An 18,440-nucleotide genomic window follows, 5' to 3' on the forward strand; every position below is an offset into this window, starting at 1 on the left:
CAGAAAAGAGAGGTTTAATATTTTAAAAATGGAGACAAAGATGCTTATTGGTGCAGTTTTCCTTTTAATGTTCAGTTCATCTAAATAAGTTTTTAATAATGCAACAACATGGCTTCAGATATCAAGAAAGCAAACTGGGAATAAATAGATGTGCGATATATGTGATTATGTTAAACATTATTTAAAAGAACTGGTTTAAGGATTTTAAGCACTAAACTTGTAAGTAAACTCACAGTTTTTGCTGTTTTAACCTTAATAATAAAACCTGTTTGTTTGTCTGTGTGTGTTCGTGTGTGCCAGCAAGTAGTGTGTAGCTCCAGTCCAGTCCTGAGTTCATGATGCATTGTGAGATCTTGATGACCTCTGACCCTGGGGACAAGAAAAGAAGATAGGTGAGTCTTTTGTCACCATTGTCACATAAATACACCGTCATAAACCTAATCAGGTTATTGATCAATAACCAATGACTCATCAGTTACTTTCTGCTCTGGAACAAAACCATTGTCTTGGCTTGGGGCTTGACTTAGGACCTGATCTATGATTTGCTCATCTTGACTTTGCTCTTGTTCTGCTTGACCTGAAACATTTGATGACATACTGTGTAAAACACCAGCCTGAAAGAGGCTGAAAAACAAACCAGCTGAATAACATGGAACAAAGTAAAGAACAGTTAAATGAACGCTTTCCTGATGAGCTTTATTTAGTTACTCTAATCTGACAAAATCAAAAACTAAACTGAAACCAGCTCACAGGAAGTCAAAGTGGATCAGACCGATGGAAATCTGAATGACATACATAATAAAGCTGATTAAAAAAACTACAAAGTCGACCAAATTCATCTAAAAGAAACTGACAACACGGAAAATTAAAGTTGACTCACTGAGGTCTGACCACACAGACACACACTGGCTATCTGAAATGTCAAGTCACAGTTTGTTCAGAAACGTGACGACTCTGACAGGAAGTGTGAGTTCAGTGTGCGTTTCAGAGTGTGTATTTTGTGTTTCGGTGTGTGTGTGGAGTGATAACAGGAATTTGGTTTCAGTGGTTTTTATTCATTCAGTCTTGAGTTTCATTTGTGTTCACACTGACTGAAGTTACTGACCTGAAAACTGATCTAACCGACTCGACTGGAACTCAAACTGTGTCTGCGCTTAGTTTACTGACTTGTTACTATGTTTAGCTGCAGTCAGGAGTTCTCATAAACACTTTGAAGCAATGTACAAACATTAAATGGTTTCTAACACGTTTTAATGAGGTTAAAAAGACATTTTAACTGTTTATTAATCTACAGTATTTGTTTGCTTATGAAGACTTGATATTATTCTGTTAGTGTTTTACTTCCTCCTCTGATGGATGTTCATAGACAGAGTTATAGTCGTTAACAAATACATTAATAAACACTTAGATCTGACTTGGAATTAGATAAGCTTGACTTAGGACCTGACTTGGGTTCTTGGTGTTATTCACTTGGAATCTGACTTTGGACTTGTTAGTCTTAAATTAGAATTTAACTTGTATCTTGTTGGTCTTGACTTGGGACCTGATTTGAGACTTCATGGTCTTGACTTGGGACTGATTAGACATGACCAGCAACTAACCACTGACCAAATATTTATCATCTAAATTTTTACTTTCTCACCTAAACCAACTCTAAAAACATAATAATAGATGTAGAAGGAAAATTTTGTCAAATCTGAAGTTTGCATCATTTGGACTGATTGCGGACGGTAGCCCACATTTTCTCAGATATTAACGGTTTCTTACATTTGCGTTTGGCAGAGTAACGGTCAACCAGGCGGGGTCCTCACATTCAGGTTCAGTTTCTTCTTCCAGAGATAATAAAACTCCACACACTGGGAAAGGGACTTGGTCTGAACCTGAACACACATGATAACAGATTATAGGTCATTTAAAACTGTAAAACCAGACTGAGCCGGTGATTGAACAGGAAATAAAACTCACAGCTCTCTGGACACTGCTGAAATCTTTATGGTGGAGCTGCAGGGATTTAACCAGCATCCTCGTCTCGGCTGCACTCCAACTGAGACCTGTGATATACAATCAATACACTATAAATTTCTAACTCTTGGTTAAATCTGTGAATCATGAAACATTAATTTGAATACATGGATGTTGACCTGTGTGGTTGTTGTTGGAGGTTTCAGCGGTTGAAAGAAGCTTCTCCACCGTCAGCTAGAAAACCAAAACAACAACTGACATTAGTGTCACATCGGCCATGTGTGATTTGGAAAACTAAAGCAGGTTAAACAATTAGCTAAACAGTCTGTGGACATATCAGATAACAGTTTGTAAGGATGCTGTTTTCCTCTGGGCTGGTACCTCTGTGCACCAATAAGAATTCAGCAGCATTCATAACTGATCTCACGACATTTGGTGGTTTGTTTGGTTACAGTTATTCAATCTGATCAAACCACATCCACACAATTCTGATGCAGCAGATTGACTGATGCTTGTTTAGTCTTGGATTATTAATGTTCTAGAGAAATATTTGACTCATTGATTTGAGGCTCAGGTGTTTTAAAAAGAGATAGAGTTGTGACATGGATAGCCTAGTTTAGCCCAAAGACTGGATTCACACATGAGGTCAACAGTGCACCTAGTAACGCCTCTAAAGTTCACAAATGAACACACATCGTTTGTTTAATCTGTTTTGGGCGTACGTCTTTTTGAACAACAGTCGGTGCAGTGACAGTGTGCAGCATCCTGATGTCTTCATGTCACCTTGAGGTTGTCGCCATCATCCCAGTACAGAAACCAAAACCAAACCCAGTCCTGTCTGAACATAACGGAGTTCTTGTCCGTAACCCTCCCTAAAACCACAAACTGTCATGTTTACGTTTCTGTTTGTGTACAGATCGAACAAACAAGATACAGCCTGTTAGATGTGTAGTTTTTAACTAAGTAAGTAAAGAATCAAACAGCCAATAAAATTTTACCAGGAAGTCTCCTCTGCACTCTGATAGGACGTGGAGGACGTACTCTGGGCTGGCCCCGGCCCCCTGGCACCACACTGGATCGAGCCATCATCACCAGAGCCTCGACTGGATGAACAATGTATCAATCAAAAAAATAACCAAGAGGTAATCATGATTATGTGTAACGATAACTATGTTGAGGTGTTTACCTCTCTGTTGATTGACAGGTTTCTCCAGCTCGTCCCAGGGCGTCCACAGCAGCAGTGCATTCTGGGAGTCAGAGTGGGTGTATTTATGGTCACAAAGGGGCGGGATTTCAGCCTGGAAGCCCCGCCCTACATTGATCCTCCTGTTGATTCACAGCTCAGGGTTATTAGTTGATCAGACAGAGATTACATCGTAAGAATGTGTTGTGGTTTTTGATGAGGTAAATTTTACGTACGGCTTATTGATTCCTGATGTTAGTGTCTCCATGGCAACAAGGTCTTTGAGTCCATCTGCCAATCACAGATAAAGGACTTTAATATCACATCATGGCTGTTAACCAATCAGCAGAGCAACATGTTTGATTAAAGCCCCTACTGCTTAGACAAGAATAATATTTTAGTTTTTACAAGATATGTAAACTTAAATGTAAATGTTCCTGGAATAATTATAAATAATTAGGTGTAAATTATTGTCATTTAGTGCCAAACCAAGTCTGGATTTTTCAGGCTGAATTAACGAAAACAATTTATAAGTTGCTAATTATGCTTTAAACATAAATACATGACATAATTGAGTAGTGAGTATATATTTTATCATGTAAAAATAAATTTGTCAGTGTCCCCTAGTGGACAAACTATGTAACTGAAACAGTTTGCAAAAAGTGAAAAAACACTTCAGAAAAACAAACTCATCAGCGCTCTCTAGTGGACAGAAAATGTTGTGACAATTAGCTAAATTATCAACATTATTTATATGTTTGTATCTGTAATGACCAGCGCAGCCTCTAGGTGTCGCCAGCAAGACTTATAACTGGTTTAATGACGTATTGACTCACTGTATGTGTTGTGAAGCTGCACAGTTTGTACTCTCTGCTGCCTCCTGGTGTTGAGGGAGCAGTACAGCCCTGGCCCCACCCTGAGGGGACACAGCATGGGTGGAGGGGTGTAGTGACCTCTGCCACCATCAACCGCTCCATCACCGCTGATAACTGCTTCACCATCACCACCACCTCCACCAGCAACAGCAGCAGCAACCGCCTCCTCTTCTTCCTGGTGCATCAGGCTGCGGTAGAGCACAGCGCCCCTGGTGGCCGGAGAGAGGCGACTGCATCTCTTCTGTCCACTCTTAGATACGCCCCTGGTCTGGACAGGCACAGAAACTGGCATCACCATGGAGGCCGAGGGTTGGACGGGCAGAGAGGAGTCCTCACCCTGGAGAAGAAAACAGACAATAAAGCCTGAACTCTCATGAAGTAGCCACAGGGGGGCAGTGTTTCCGACAGTTTATAAAAGTTATAAGCTGACATTATGGGGACTCATCTCCTACTTGTGGACTTGCTGTTCTCATCAAGGTAAAACATTACATTTTAAGGTTACGAATTAAGGTATTTACACACGGAGGGTGTTTTTTTTAAAAGTCAAGTTTTGTCTCTGGGGATAAATGTGAGTCAATGCTAAGTCCTCCTAAGTGACAACAACATGTTTTTGTTTTGTTGTTTACCTTCTTGATCCATGAAGCCGACCTGAAGCCGCTGTGTGAGCGCATATGACCATTCAGCGCCGGCAGACTCCTGAAATCACGCTTGCACACTGTACACAGCAGCCTGTAACACACACACAGCAGAATAGATTACATTAGATACAAGTTTCATTAATCTAGGAGGTGAAATTAATTCATACAGCACCATCTTCATCCAGGTTACCTGCAGTCCACAACCTTTGTGCTGTTTTCAGGTTGTAGCCTTTGTATCTGAAAATGAACAGTGAAGATTTAAATCAAGTTGGAGCCAACACTGGTGGTAAAATGTAATGTTTTATTTATTTTGTTTATATTTTGTTTACTAATTTACTACTCACTTACTTATTGAAGCAGTTATTTACTTATTCTTGCGTGTAACTTTGCACTTACCTGTTCTTTTAACTAATTTAATCACCTGTTTACTTATTTATGTTTGTATTTAAGCATTTATTTATGTTTTTAGTTCTTTATGAATTACTTCTGTACTTACTTTTATCACATGCACATTCTTTGCATACTTAACGATATATTTACTCAAACATTCACCCACTTATTTCCTCATTCATTTTCAAAATAACATGATCACATAGAGCCCGGGAGAAGACGTGGACATGGAAGACAAGGGAAAAAAAAATCAGAAGGTTAAAATCTTTTGCAAGATCTCCAGAAAGTTTCTCGGGAACTCAGAAAAGTACATCTTTGAGAATTAATTTTTTCCTCCATGTCTGCTCCGGGGCTCTGTATGATTAGAATTAGGATTACATCTGCTAAAAAAATACTCTGTATGTCCAACTCACCCAGTTCCAGTCTTGTTGACCCTCTCCTCTCCCTCCTCCTCTTCCTCCTGTACCTCTTCCTCTTCCTCCACTCTCCTCTCTCCAGATCAGCCCAGCAGGGAGGCTCGGAGACTGGGCGGTACTGCCGACATTCTGGCCTCCTCCCTGTGGAGAAAAACCGGTCTCTGAGGACCTTGTGGTGTCGAAGAGGCCCGTCTGGTCCTGGATCGGCTCAGTTTGGCTCGGGGGAAGGCATTGGCTTGTTTGATGTTGGGGTTGCTGACCGGCATTGGAGCTCAGAGGGTAAGTTTCAGACTCGTGCAGACAGCAGCTGAGGGTTTGATCTCTGCTCAGCTGTGTGGACGTTTGCATGTGAAAACCAAATCTGTCTTTCCTGGGATGTATTTGAGGACCAGGGCTGGAGATGGCTGGGGTTTGTGGGTAATGAGGACTTGGACCAGGGGTGGTGGGACTACAGAAGGACTGCTGGGTGTTACCATCGTGGTAGCTGTCAGGGAAAAACTGGGTGTTGGAGAAGTCTTCAGTGGATGATGAGCTGAACTCCATGGAGCTCCACTTCCCCAGGGCAATCCCCCCAGACATGGAGCCCAGAGGAGAGCACTGAGTCTGGGACAGAGTCGCCTCCAGAGACCCCCAGGTATCGTGATCTGGACCAGGTGTGTCAGCATGTCCATACACACCACCGACAAGGAGTGTGTGAGCGTCCTCCAATTCATCCCCATGGTGAGTCACACCAGTACTGAACTGGTTCTGGTTCTGGTTCAGGAGATGGAGATCGAGGTGTGCTGTGGTCTGGTTCTGTTTCAGATCAAAGATGATAATCAGAGGTGGTTCTGGATCTGGTTTTTGATCTGAATACACATTGTCTTACCTGGTATGGGTAACTGTAGCTGTTGAACAGGCACGAGAGTTCGGACGGGGGTACAGGTTTGTCCCAGTTTAGTAAACCTGGATCGTGGTTTTGGCTGGAGACGTGGTGCTGGGGCGGGGTGAGGACATGAGGGGAGGTCATCTGGGAGTAAGGGAGGTGGTGAGAGGTGGTGACCTGGGCCTGATGGGGGGGTAAGAGGGGGTCGTCTGGGACTGGGGTACATAGTGAGGGGAGGTTACTTGAGAATGGGGGAGGTGGAGAGGGGAGGAGATCTGGGGATGAGTGAGGTGAGGGGAGGTTACCTGGGCCTGAGGAAAGAAGTGAGGGGAAGATACCTGAGGAGGAGGAAGGTGATGAGGGGAGGTTACCTGAGGAGGAGGGAGGTGATGAGGGGAGGTTACCTGAGGAGGAGGGAGGTGATGAGGGGAGGTTACCTGAGGAGGAGGGAGGTGGTGTGGGGAGGTTACCTGGGGAGGAGGGAGGTGATGAGGGGAGGTTACCTGAGGAGGAGGGAGGTGGTGTGGGGAGGTTACCTGGGGAGGAGGGAGGTGGTGTGGGGAGGTTACCTGAGGAGGAGGGAGGTGATGTGGGGAGGTTACCTGAGGAGGAGGGAGGTGGTGTGGGGAGGTTACCTGAGGAGGAGGGAGGTGATGTGGGGAGGTTACCTGAGGAGGAGGGAGGCATAAATAAGTAAATTGTGCAGATAAGTTTAGTACATAAATAGGTAGGGTCATAATCAAGTCTGTAAGTAATGAAATAAATACATAAAAGGTGGTAAATAAACAGATTAATAACAACCTTAGAATGAGAATGGTTTCCATGGTTCCTGAATGACGAGAGCGAGGGCAGGGTGGAGTGATGCATTATGGGAGGAGTAGCAGACGAGGAGAATGTCCATAAGTCAGACATGTTGTCACGCACGAACACACCTGGTAACGCTGCGTGTCGGTGTGTTTATGTGCATGGTTGTTGGGGCTGTTATCAGGACGGTGTCGTCATATGAATCTGAGGGACGACACAAAGAGTCTCGTTAGTGAGGCAGAGCTCGTTAGTGAGTGCTTGTGGACACCTGAGAGTCGTTACCTATAAGCAGCTGTCATTGGAAGAAATGGGTGCCTCATAGAAAGGTCCTACATACTGTGGAGTAAACTATGGTTAACGAAGCTGCCATTTTAAACTGATGAATTATGAAAGTCAGAATTTAAGTTAAAATTTTAGATGTTTTAAACCAAACTTTTGAGATATTACTCAGTTTAATCGTGTCAAGTTAAATAAATCTAGAACTAATTTTGACTGTGATTAACGTCGTTATAAATGAAGTGTGAAGGCATGTGTGTGGGTATTTATACAGTATGTGTGAACTCAGACCATGTGACTCGAGCTGGTCTCCATCTTGACTTCAGTCTGGTCCGGTCTGTGAACGGTCCTAAGCTCAGCTCTGGAGTTTGAAACACAGCTAGCTTCACTTGCTGCTGATTTGAGGACAACTTCTGAACTCTAACGGACAGGAAGCTGCAACCTCAGTTTCCATAGAAACAGTTCTACTGTTTCTATTAATGTTCTGGATGTTATCGTGTTTTTACTGGTTTTATTGGGTAGCAGTGGAAAGTCTGACTGAACGCACTGACTACATACAGACCACACAGCAGCTGTATGTATCTATATGACTAAGTGTGAATGTGTGATAAGAGGACACTTCTAAGAATTCACACCCAGAGACGATTAAGACTCTACTTCTCTTAAAGGGACACATTCACGTTTTAAACCTGAATTTCATCTGAAAATCAACACAACTCATTTTACATTTTCTGTCGTTTCAGACGATAATTCTCTCTGGTCTGTTTCCGTCGTTTAGACTTAGACACCTAACGAGCAGGTTAAAGCTGCACTGGCATTTACAGAGTTTTACAAGGAACAAAATGTGTTTCAGAACTTCCATATTTCCTCTTTAACACGCCTATAACATTGTCATCATTTAAACCATTAAACTTCAAGTAAAGTGTATCATTAAAAACAATTTATACTCAGCTCATAGTGTTGTTATACGGTGGATACAAGTGTAAACAGTAAATAAAAACAGTCTGAGAAACAGCAGTGATCTGATATTAACGTTTAGTTTGTAATAAAATCTAAAAAATAACTTCTCACCTGAAACATCACAGACTCCGACTGACACTCACTCTGACTGTGTGTGTTGGTGTGTGTTGGTGTGTGTGTGTGTGTGTGTGTGTGTGTAGTCAGGATGTGGTCACATGTTCTTCCTCTCTCTGGTCGCCTTTACTTCTTCCTCATCACGACGAGTTTAGAGGCCGAAGAGACAGAAGAGCTCAGACAAACAAACACAACTGAAAACATCACACAGTTAAAAATCAGCATGTTTAATGTGTTTAAGTTTGTTCTTTAAACTTTTCTCAGTGATTCTTCATGAACTTCTTCCTCCTCCAACCTTTGAAAGAAGGACGTTAAGATTATTAAAGGATAAAAATGTTGTTCTTTTACTGTGTTTAATCTGTTCAGATCAGAACTGACCTTTGACCTTTGACCAAGCACCAGGCACACTTTAACCAGGCACCACTAGGCACATTTTAATGTGTTAATCAAATTAATGTACATCATTTTTGTTTAAACTGTGTTTAAAGTAAACATGAGATGTTATATTACTCAGAATATCATATTAATGGATGGATTAAAACAATCCATCCATTGGAATGGTCAGAGGATTTTAATGTCACTAATTTTCTAATAGAATCAGCTTATTATGCATCCGATTGATTATAGACCCAGAACAGTTTTAACAGTCCTTCATTTCCTCTCAGTTTTTACATCGTATGCTCTGCTCCAACAGAGTCAGTCCATTGTTTGTTTGTTGCTGTCAGGTTTTTTGCAGTGTACCCCCTGGTCTTTTATTTTGAACAGTTCATCTTTCTCTTAAAGTTTTTACAGTATACCCATTGGTCTTTTATTTTGACAGGTCACTCCTTGTGGTCATTTTTTGCATCAGGTTGCCTTTAGAAAAAATGGACATTTAAGCTTGTTCTTGTTTTGAACTAATGAATCTATTTTTATCCTAAAAGCCTGAAATCATCCAGATCCTCTGATTAAATCTGCCTGTTTGGAAACATCCTCCACTAACTTAACTCTGCAACTTATCCAAAGCTGCACCCCTCCATGCCCTCAACACCTGACACTGACTGACACACCCTCACCTGTTAAGTTTCACTTTTACTGAACACTGTGACGCAGTTTATTTTCTCCGTCTGAAGGTAAAGTGACTTTTTACTGTTTTACTGGTGAACACCTGTCGTTACCTGAGTTACCTGCAGTTACTGAAGTGTTATTCTAATGTTATTCTACTGTTGTTTTAATGTTACTGTAGCAGAGTCAGAGCTGTAAATGTAAAGAAATGAACTCTCTCCTCCATGTTGTGTGTAAATGTGTTGTTGCTGTGGTTTTAGTTGTTGGTTTGTTACCAGAGGCCCTGACAGAAGTTTAGACAGAAAACATTAAGTCATGTTGTTATCAGTCATATTTTCCCTGTAAGAGCTTCAGCAGTTTCTCTGAGGAAGGACGAAGTGTTCAGATCCTTAAAGGAGCAGTACTGAGATTCAGAAATCCTCCTTTACAAGTTCTCATCCTGCATCCAGACGATTTCTGCTTATTTTACTCTAAAAGTCTATTAACTAATAACTAATGTGACCGACAGAGTCTGTCAGTCAGAGCTCAGCAGGAGAAGATGGAAATATGGAAATGATATTTACATTTTCAGTGTCAGTGAACTGAGTGAGTGTTGTTATACTGGATCTTTGAGGTGAAATAAATTCAGTCCCAGTTGTTGTGTGTGGAATAAAGAGCTGTAGTTTGTCTGATACAGTGGTTTTCTACAGGGAGGCTGTAGACACAGAGACAGTGTCAGAGAAACTCAGTGGATCTCAGTCCTTCTGTGTGTCAGTCAATGAAATGGTCGTCCATGCATCGAGTGTGAGCTGAGCTGCTGTTGACTGCAGCTCCATGACTCCATCTAGTGGACTGATAGTAGAAGTAGAGCAGCTGATGAACTGACTGACACCTTGTTTCCTGGTTAAAGTTTAGTTTCACTTTTACTGAACACTGTGACGCAGTTTGTTTTCTCCGTCTGAAGGTAAAGTGACTGTTTTTACTGTTTTACTGGTGAACACCTGTCGTTACCTGAGTTACCATAGAAACAGAAATGTGGCGCTCCAGTTGTTTTAGTATGTAACTGAGTCAGAGCTGTAACTGTTACAGAGCGTTTAGTCCTGAGACTCTGCAGGTTCCATCAGCTCAGACTGTCTCTGTTACTGTGGAGGGAAACCTCAGTCTGAACAGGTAGGACAGGTGAACTTATCAGGAGTTTACAGACACATTAAAACTCATTCTTATTTTCAACAGCAGGATCTGTCAGAGCTGCAACAGCTGTTGGATCAACAGGAAATGAATGTGCAGATATTTAGATCATCATCCACACAGTGGTTTTCTACAGGGAGGCTGTAGACACAGAGACAGTGTCAGAGAAACTCAGTGGATCTCAGTCCTTCTGTGTGTCAGTCAATGAAATGGTCGTCCATGCATCGAGTGTGAGCTGAGCTGCTGTTGACTGCAGCTCCATGGCTCCATCTAGTGGACTGATAGTAGAAGTAGAGCAGCTGATGGCAGCTTCCTCTGCCTCACTGCTGTCTGACTGCATTCAACTGACACTGATGTGAAAGAGGAAAGAAGAAGATCAGTGGAGGAGCAGCTGAGATTTCTCCAGGAGAAATGATTGGAGTTGATGAGCAGATGAATGATTAGTGTTTTGTGTTTTCTCAGCATGAGTGATGAGGACAGAGAGGAGGGAGTCCCTCCCTCTAAAACCACTCTGTGTGGGGAACATGAGAGCCAGACCAAAGCTCAGAGGTGAGATGAGGATCTCTAACTGTCCATGACTCTTCTCCATGTCAGAGCTCAGCACTCACATCACTGCACCATCATGATTCACACTCACTGCTCTGTGTGTGTTGTGTTCAAGCCCAGAGCAGCAGATACCACACTCCGCTGGACCTGGACCTGGACCTGGACCTGGACCCAGCTGTGTGTCCATGAAGAGCAACAAGTCAATGAAGCACCCTCTTAATTTCAGACAGTCTGTTGATGGAAGGTGAGAATTAAAAACTGACAGAAAGACTTTTCAGACTAAAAGTTAGTTGCTGTGTTTATTAAAATATTGAACATATTTTTCATCAGTTTTTATCCAACATGTGGATTCATCAGTTCTGTTTTAGTTTCAGGATCCAGCAGCAGAGACCAGACTCTCCTGAACCCAGCTGTCTGTCTTTAAAGAGCGACGAGTCGAAGGACTGGGAAATTAATTTTAAAGGTCGACGTCCATCAGCTGATCAGATGTAAGCTGTAACTGACAGTGAGACTCAGGTTATTCTAGAAAAGAACTAGTTTGTACGACGTGTTGTTGGACCACGTCTGAAATCAAAGTGTTTCTATCTGTTGTGAATGTCCACACTGGAAGGTGGAGGTAAAACTCCGGCCGTCATAGAGAGGGGGGAGACGTGATGTGGTTTAAATATGGAGATAACTCCTCCCATGTTCAGACAGTCTCTCCTGGAAGACATTCATAGTGTCCACCGCAGTCGTTCACATGAAAGAGACAGAAACAGTTTGTGTTGATTCTCAGTGGGATCAGCAGGACTAGTAAACCTTTACCACTACAGGGAGTCGTCTGATTCACTCTTCACATCCAAATATGACTTGATGGACCTTTAGCTTGTGTCTGTCTCTGTGTGGACAGACATAATGTGAGCTAATTCTTCATGATTCCTCCACAGAGTGGACCAGGAGAGCTCAGAGGTTCCCAGTGGTCAGTCTGCCCAGCAGCATCAAACACACCTGGACTCCATATTTATGGTCTGTACATGGACAACAACTACTTTTACATCTGTTGTGTTGACAATAATCTCCATGCTGCACTTTTTAGACCAGTGGATTGTCAGTGTGTCCAACATGGATCTGATGTTTGGCTCCATGATTTTAGTTTGATGGAGTCATTCATATAGTTTTCTGTTCCAGCTGCTGGAGGAGAACATCGTCACTTTTGTGAAGAAGGAGCTGAAGAAGATGCAGAAGGTTCTGAGTCTAGATTACCCAGAATGCTTAGAGAGTCAGAGGGAGGATGAGGAGGTGTTGGACGGTGAGGATGAAGAGCAGAGGAGGAGCAGCAGAGAGGAGTTTCTGAAGATCACACTGAACTTCCTGAGGAGAATGAAGCAGGAGGAGCTGGCTGACTGTCTGCAGAGCAGTAAGAGGATTTCTCTAAAGATTTAACATGATGGAGAAATGAGACGTTTACTGACGTCTCAACACATGGAGGGAAATATGTTCGTATGTGCATGCTTTAGGAGGACTGTCATTTTTTTTATAACCACATATTGATATGTTGCTTATGTGGACAATAACTAATGATGTTGTCTGCAACAAAATCAAAACAAGGCTCAGTTTTGATGCCTTATGATGGATTAGTCTCCAGTAGAGCATATGAAATCTGCCTGTCAAACACCTGCTCTCTAATTGCTCCATTCCTCTGTCCTGGATATGTCTCTGAAAAGAAAAAAATACTTTATATATGAGCAACTTGTAATTCTAATTTGATCATGGAACAAAGATCTGTCTCTTCCCTCCTTTTCCTATGGAGGACCTTGAGTTTCTAAATCCTGACCGTCCTCTCCTCCCTCTCCCAGCTAAACCTCACTATCCTCTGGCCCCCTCTGTCTCATTGATGGGACCCACAGGCTAGACATTTGCCTTATTTAATGTTCATTTCTCCCTCTACATTTACTCATTTAGTACACACTTTTATCCAAAGCACTCAAGTGAGGGACAACACTAAAGCCAATAGAAGGCCTTAAAAGTAAATACTGTTGTTAAAGTAGCTGTCAGTGTGAGTTTGTATTGTGTTTCTCACACTTGGTAATATGTACCACTTTAAGAAAACACGTTCTGTGTTCTTTCAGAATCTCCTGCTATGTCCAGCACACCTCAATCTAACCTGAAGAAGAAGTTCCAGTGTTTGTTTGAGGGATCTCTAAGCAGGAAACCCAACCTTCTGAATCAGATCTACACAGAGCTCTACATCACAGAGGGAGGGACTGGAGAGGTCAAGTGATGAACATGAGGTCAGACAGATGGAAACAAGCATCCCAGGAAACCAGACAGACCAGAAACAACCATCAGACAAGAAGACCTCTTTAAAGCCTCACCTGGAAGAGATGAACCAATCAGAACAGTGATGACAAAGGAGTGGCTGGCCATTGGGAAAACAGTCTTAACACAGAAGTTCACTCTGGACTGGGCTGAAGACAAAGCCAACCAGCACATAACACTTCACATTTCCATTCACTTTCAGAGAGCTGAATGTGCTGAAAGAGAAAAAGTTGAGCTTGGTGGAACTTGTTCATCACTTCTTTACTGAAACCAAAGAAGCAGGAATCTGCAGGTTTGAAGAGTTCCAGGTTGTGTTCATCTTTGACGGCCTGGATGAGTGTCGACTTCCTCTGGACTTCCACAACACTGAGATCCTGACTGATGTTACAGAGTCCACCTCAGTGGACGTGCTGCTGACAAACCTCATCAGGGGGAAACTGCTTCCCTCTGCTCAGCCTCTGGATAACCACACGACCTGCAGCAGCCAATCAGATCCCTCCTGAGTGTGTTGACATGGTGACAGAGGTCAGAGGGTTCACTGACCCACAGAAGGAGGAGTACTTCAGGAAGAGGTTCAGATTGAAGAATCAGGCCAGCAGGATCATGTCCCACATCAAGACCTCACGAAGCCTCCACATCATGTGCCACATCCCAGTCTTCTGCTGGATCACTGCTACAGTTCTGGAGGATGTGTTGAAAACCAGAGAGGGAGGAGAGCTGCCCAAGACCCTGACTCAGATGTACATCCACTTCCTGGTAGTTCAGACCAAACTGAAGAACATCAAGTATGATGGAGGATCTGGGACAGATCCACTCTGGAGTCCAGAGACCAGGAAGATGATTGAGTCTCTGGGAAAACTGGCTTTTGACTCAGCTGCAGAAAGGAAACCTGATCTTCTATGAATCAGACCTGACAGAGTGTGGCATCGATATCAGAGCAGCCTCAGTGTACTCAGGAGTGTTCACACAGATCTTTAAAGAGGAGAGAGGACTGTACCAGGACAAGGTGTTCTGCTTCGTCCATCTGAGTGTTCAGGAGTTTCTGGCTGCTCTTCATGTCCATCTGACCTTCATCAAGCTCTGGAGTCAATCTGCTGTCAGAAGAACAACCAACCTCCCAGAAGTCTAAATGCAAGAAAATATGAATCTGCAGAGACACAGTTTTTACCAGAGTGCTGTGGACAAGGCCTTACAGAGTCCAAATGGACACCTGGACCTGTTCTCCCGCTTCCTCCTGGGTCTTTCACTGCCAACCAATCAGATCTCTCTACAAGGTCTGCTGACTCAGACAGGAAGTGGCTCAGAGACCAATCAGGAAACAGTCCAGTACATCAAGAAGAAGGTTGAAGAGACTCCCTCTGCAGAGAGAAGCATCAACCTGTTCCACTGTCTGAATGAACTGAATGATCGTTCTCTGGTAGAGGAGATCCAACAGTCCCTGAGTTCAGGACGTCTCTCCACAGATAAACTGTCTCCTGCTCAATGGTCAGCTCTGGTCTTCATCTTACTGTCATCAGAAAAAGATCTGGACGTGTTTGACCTGAAGAAATACTCTGCTTCAGAGGAGGCTCTTCTGAGGCTGCTGCCAGTGGTCAAAGCCTCTAACAAAGCTCTGTAAGTATATAGATAGTTGGATTCATTCATCGTTATATAAGACACTGCTGTCTTTTCAACAGGAGAGAAAATAAATTCCTTTCTTCTTTAATTCCTTATCATCATCTCTTCAGACTGAGTGGCTGTAACCTCTCAGAGAGAAGCTGTGAAGCTCTGTCCTCAGTTCTCAGCTCCCAGTCCTCTAGTCTGAGAGATCTGGACCTGAGTAACAACAACCTGAAGGATTCAGGACTGAAGACTCTGTCTGTTGGACTGAAGAGTCCACACTGTTCACTGGAGACTCTCAGGTCAGGATTCATCAACTGTTTAACTGATGTCACGTTTTTCTTGTGTGAGAGACAACAGTGCATCTTCTGTCTTAAAACATGTTTTAACCTCACTACTAGCTTGGCTCTGTGGACAAAATTCACCACTTTGGTGTAGACTGAAATATCTCAACAACTGTTGGATGGATTGTGATGAAATGTGGTTCAGACCTTCTTGTTCCTCTCTGAATTAATTGTTGTAATTTTGGTGATGCTCTGACTTTGGTTCAATATTTGGTTTTATGACCAAATACCTACAGAGCCAATGACATTCCCATCAGCTCCATCAGTTGTACTTTGCATTTACTGCTAATTAGCAAATATGCTAAACTAAGATCTATCCTTGAACATCAGCCATGTGTGTTGTGTGTTTTCAGTCTGTCAGGCTGTCTGATCACAGAGGAAGGCTGTGCTTCTCTGGTCTCAGCTCTGAGATCCAACCCCTCCCATCTGAGAGAGCTGGACCTGAGCTACAATCATCCAGGGAGACTCAGGAGTGAAGGCTGCTGTCTGCTGGCTGGAGGATCCAGACTGGAGACTGGACACTCTCAGGTATGGAGAGGCCTGCTGCAGCCACAGACAATGTCTGATAGAGGAGGAAGAGCTGGAAACATTTTCTCTGTCACAGCTGATGACAGATCTCTACACAAGAGCTTTGACTTCAACAACAACAAGAGAATAATCCAACAGTCTGTGTATGAGAGCCATGTAATGTCCATGTTAGCATGCTGAAAGAGAATGTGCTGGTCTGACCCCCCTCCTCCTTTCAGGGTGGAGCCTGGTGGAGTCCGATGGTTGAGACCAGGTCTGACGAAGTGTAAGTGTGTTTTTAATGTGATTCCTGAAAACAAAGCAGCTTCAAACTGTCACATCACTGATGTCATGAGTCATCATCAAACTGTCAATCAATGATCAGATCATCCATCAATAACTGCAGCTGTATTGTGGTCTTGTTCTCTCGATCAGATTCCTGTCAACTCACAATCGACACAAACACAGTGAACACAAAGATCAAACTGTCTGACGACAACAGGAAGGTGACACTTGTGGATGAGGATCAGTCATATCCTGATCATCCAGACAGATTTGATCAGTGTCCTCAGCTGCTGTGTAGAACTGGTCTGACTGGTCGCTGTTACTGGGAGGTCCGAGTGGAGAGGAAGGGTTTATATATCAGTGAGTTACAGAGGAATCAGAAGGAAAGGAGACAGTGACTGTGTGTTTGGGAGGAACGATCAGTCCTGGACCCTGTACTGCTCTGGTGGTGGTTACTACTTTCTGGCACAGTAGCAGAGGAACATCCATGTCCTCCTCCTCCTCCTCCTCCTCCTCCTCCTCCTCCTCCTCCTCTTCCTCCTCCACCTCCTCCTCCTCCTCTGTCTCTAACAGAGTAGCAGTGTATGTGGACTGTCCTGCTGGCTCTCTGTCCTTCTACAGAGTCTCCTCTGACTCTCTGATCCACCTCCACACCTTCAACACCACATTCACTGAACCTCTGTATCCTGGGTTTGGGTTCTTGTCCTTGTTCTCTCCTGTTTCCTCAGTGTCTCTGTGTTCAGTGTAGCAGAGTCTGATAGTTCAGTCTGTTCATGTCTGTCTCTGTCACTCAAACATGTTTTCAGATTAAATAAAGTAAATAATTAAGTTTTATTGTGACATTCCATTATAATGTCTGTGTGGTCAGGTATTTGTATTCAGAGTTACAACAGTGTTTTACAATCACACAATCATCCAAAACTTCCATGATACAGATTTTTCAAAACCCTTTTTCCTGTTTTGTCGCCTGGATTCACAAATTTTATCAAATTTATGAATGTGGAGATGAGAATAAAACCATGAGATGTGTAAGATTACAGATTAATGGCGCTAGGCTGTAGTGCTCCTTTGATGTACAGTAAAGACTTTTCACATTTATTTCGACTTTCAGTGTGTGTGTTTTTAGCCTAAAACCCCATGACACAGTGCTGTCTCCTACACAAAAACACAAACACACCAAGTAACAACCGACTAAAAATGAAACAAGACCAAAAAAACAGAGAAAGCTACTCCTAACACTAATGTCCGACAACGATGCTAACACAGCTAATGCTAACAGCTAGGATAATTACATATATAGATAAATGAATTAGTAATTAATTAGCTCGTTGGCCTTACCTTCGGGGCTCGGGTGTTTCCAGCGTGCAGTCTTGGTTGATTTCGTCTCCAGACATGTTCCGCGGTGACGTTTGACAACAAACGCTGTTCCAACGTCTGATTGGTGGAGGTGGTTTCTGACGACATTGCTGTAGCCAATGGAGAGGGAGCAGAGTGAGACAGACATGTTTTAAACTGCCAGATAACAGCCTTCATTTAAACAACACAATAATAATAAAACACCAAACGTTAAGATCCAATGAATGTAAATTATTTCAAGTAGTAACTCCGTATTAAATGTAAATACGTGCTGAGCCGAGTCACGTGACCAAACACGCCACAAACAGCAGCTCCTGTCTCCCACACCTGGCCCAGGTGAGGCTTGTGATCTCAAATCAGCACCTGCAACAGCAGAGAAACACGGGGACACCTGGTGGCAGGTGGAGGGACTGTTTCACCATCACAGTTTATATCAAAAACACCAGAGCAGCTGCAGCCTCCACTTCTCACAATGTGTCATTAAAATGTCTTTGAGTTTTGCTTCATCATACCATTACCTCCTTCCTGAACGCAGCAGAGTGTGTGTGTGTGTGTTGTGTGTGTGTAATGGATTGAATGGAGGTTCAAGGCTATCCTTGAGTCCAAGTAAATGTTCCAGTTTTACTGAGCTGTATACAGACAGCTCTAAAGTCAGGCTCCTCATCGACATAAAGTCTTGGAGATGTGGAGCCTTAAAGAAAACTTAGTATAGAGCTTCTAAGAAAAGAGCCCAAAGAGCTTCAAGAGAGTGAAAACTTGTAGGTATAGATGCAGAGCCTCAAAGAAAAGTGGATGATGTACCTTAAAGACA

The 18,440-nt window shown here is 43.0% G+C and overlaps 3 protein-coding genes and 1 long non-coding RNA gene across 12 annotated transcripts in view; 2 read left to right on the forward strand and 2 right to left on the reverse strand.

Annotated features, from left to right (window-relative positions):
• Positions 1-18,440, forward strand: part of LOC108873226 (pro-opiomelanocortin) — a 31,664-nt gene that overhangs the window by 10,472 nt on the left and 2,752 nt on the right. The window lies entirely within an intron of this gene.
• Positions 1-18,440, forward strand: part of LOC108873190 (pro-opiomelanocortin) — a 31,636-nt gene that overhangs the window by 10,444 nt on the left and 2,752 nt on the right. The window lies entirely within an intron of this gene.
• The window catches only part of LOC108873213 (protein EFR3 homolog B), a 39,491-nt gene that overhangs the window by 8,315 nt on the left and 12,736 nt on the right, over positions 1-18,440 (reverse strand). The window lies entirely within an intron of this gene.
• Positions 6,624-8,569, reverse strand: LOC108873191 (uncharacterized). Of its 2 annotated transcripts, none has more exons than XR_007808990.1 (3): positions 8,481-8,569; positions 7,131-7,337; positions 6,624-6,634 (listed from the first exon to the last, which is right to left on the reverse strand). It is a non-coding gene; the product is annotated as an uncharacterized LOC108873191 (long non-coding RNA). The 2 variants fall into 2 exon arrangements; XR_007808989.1 differs by lacking the exon at positions 6,624-6,634 and adding an exon at positions 6,682-6,700.

The sequence above is a fragment of the Lates calcarifer genome, linkage group LG7_2, assembly GCF_001640805.2.
Source record: "Lates calcarifer isolate ASB-BC8 linkage group LG7_2, TLL_Latcal_v3, whole genome shotgun sequence".
Classification (NCBI taxonomy): Eukaryota; Metazoa; Chordata; class Actinopteri; family Centropomidae; genus Lates; species Lates calcarifer.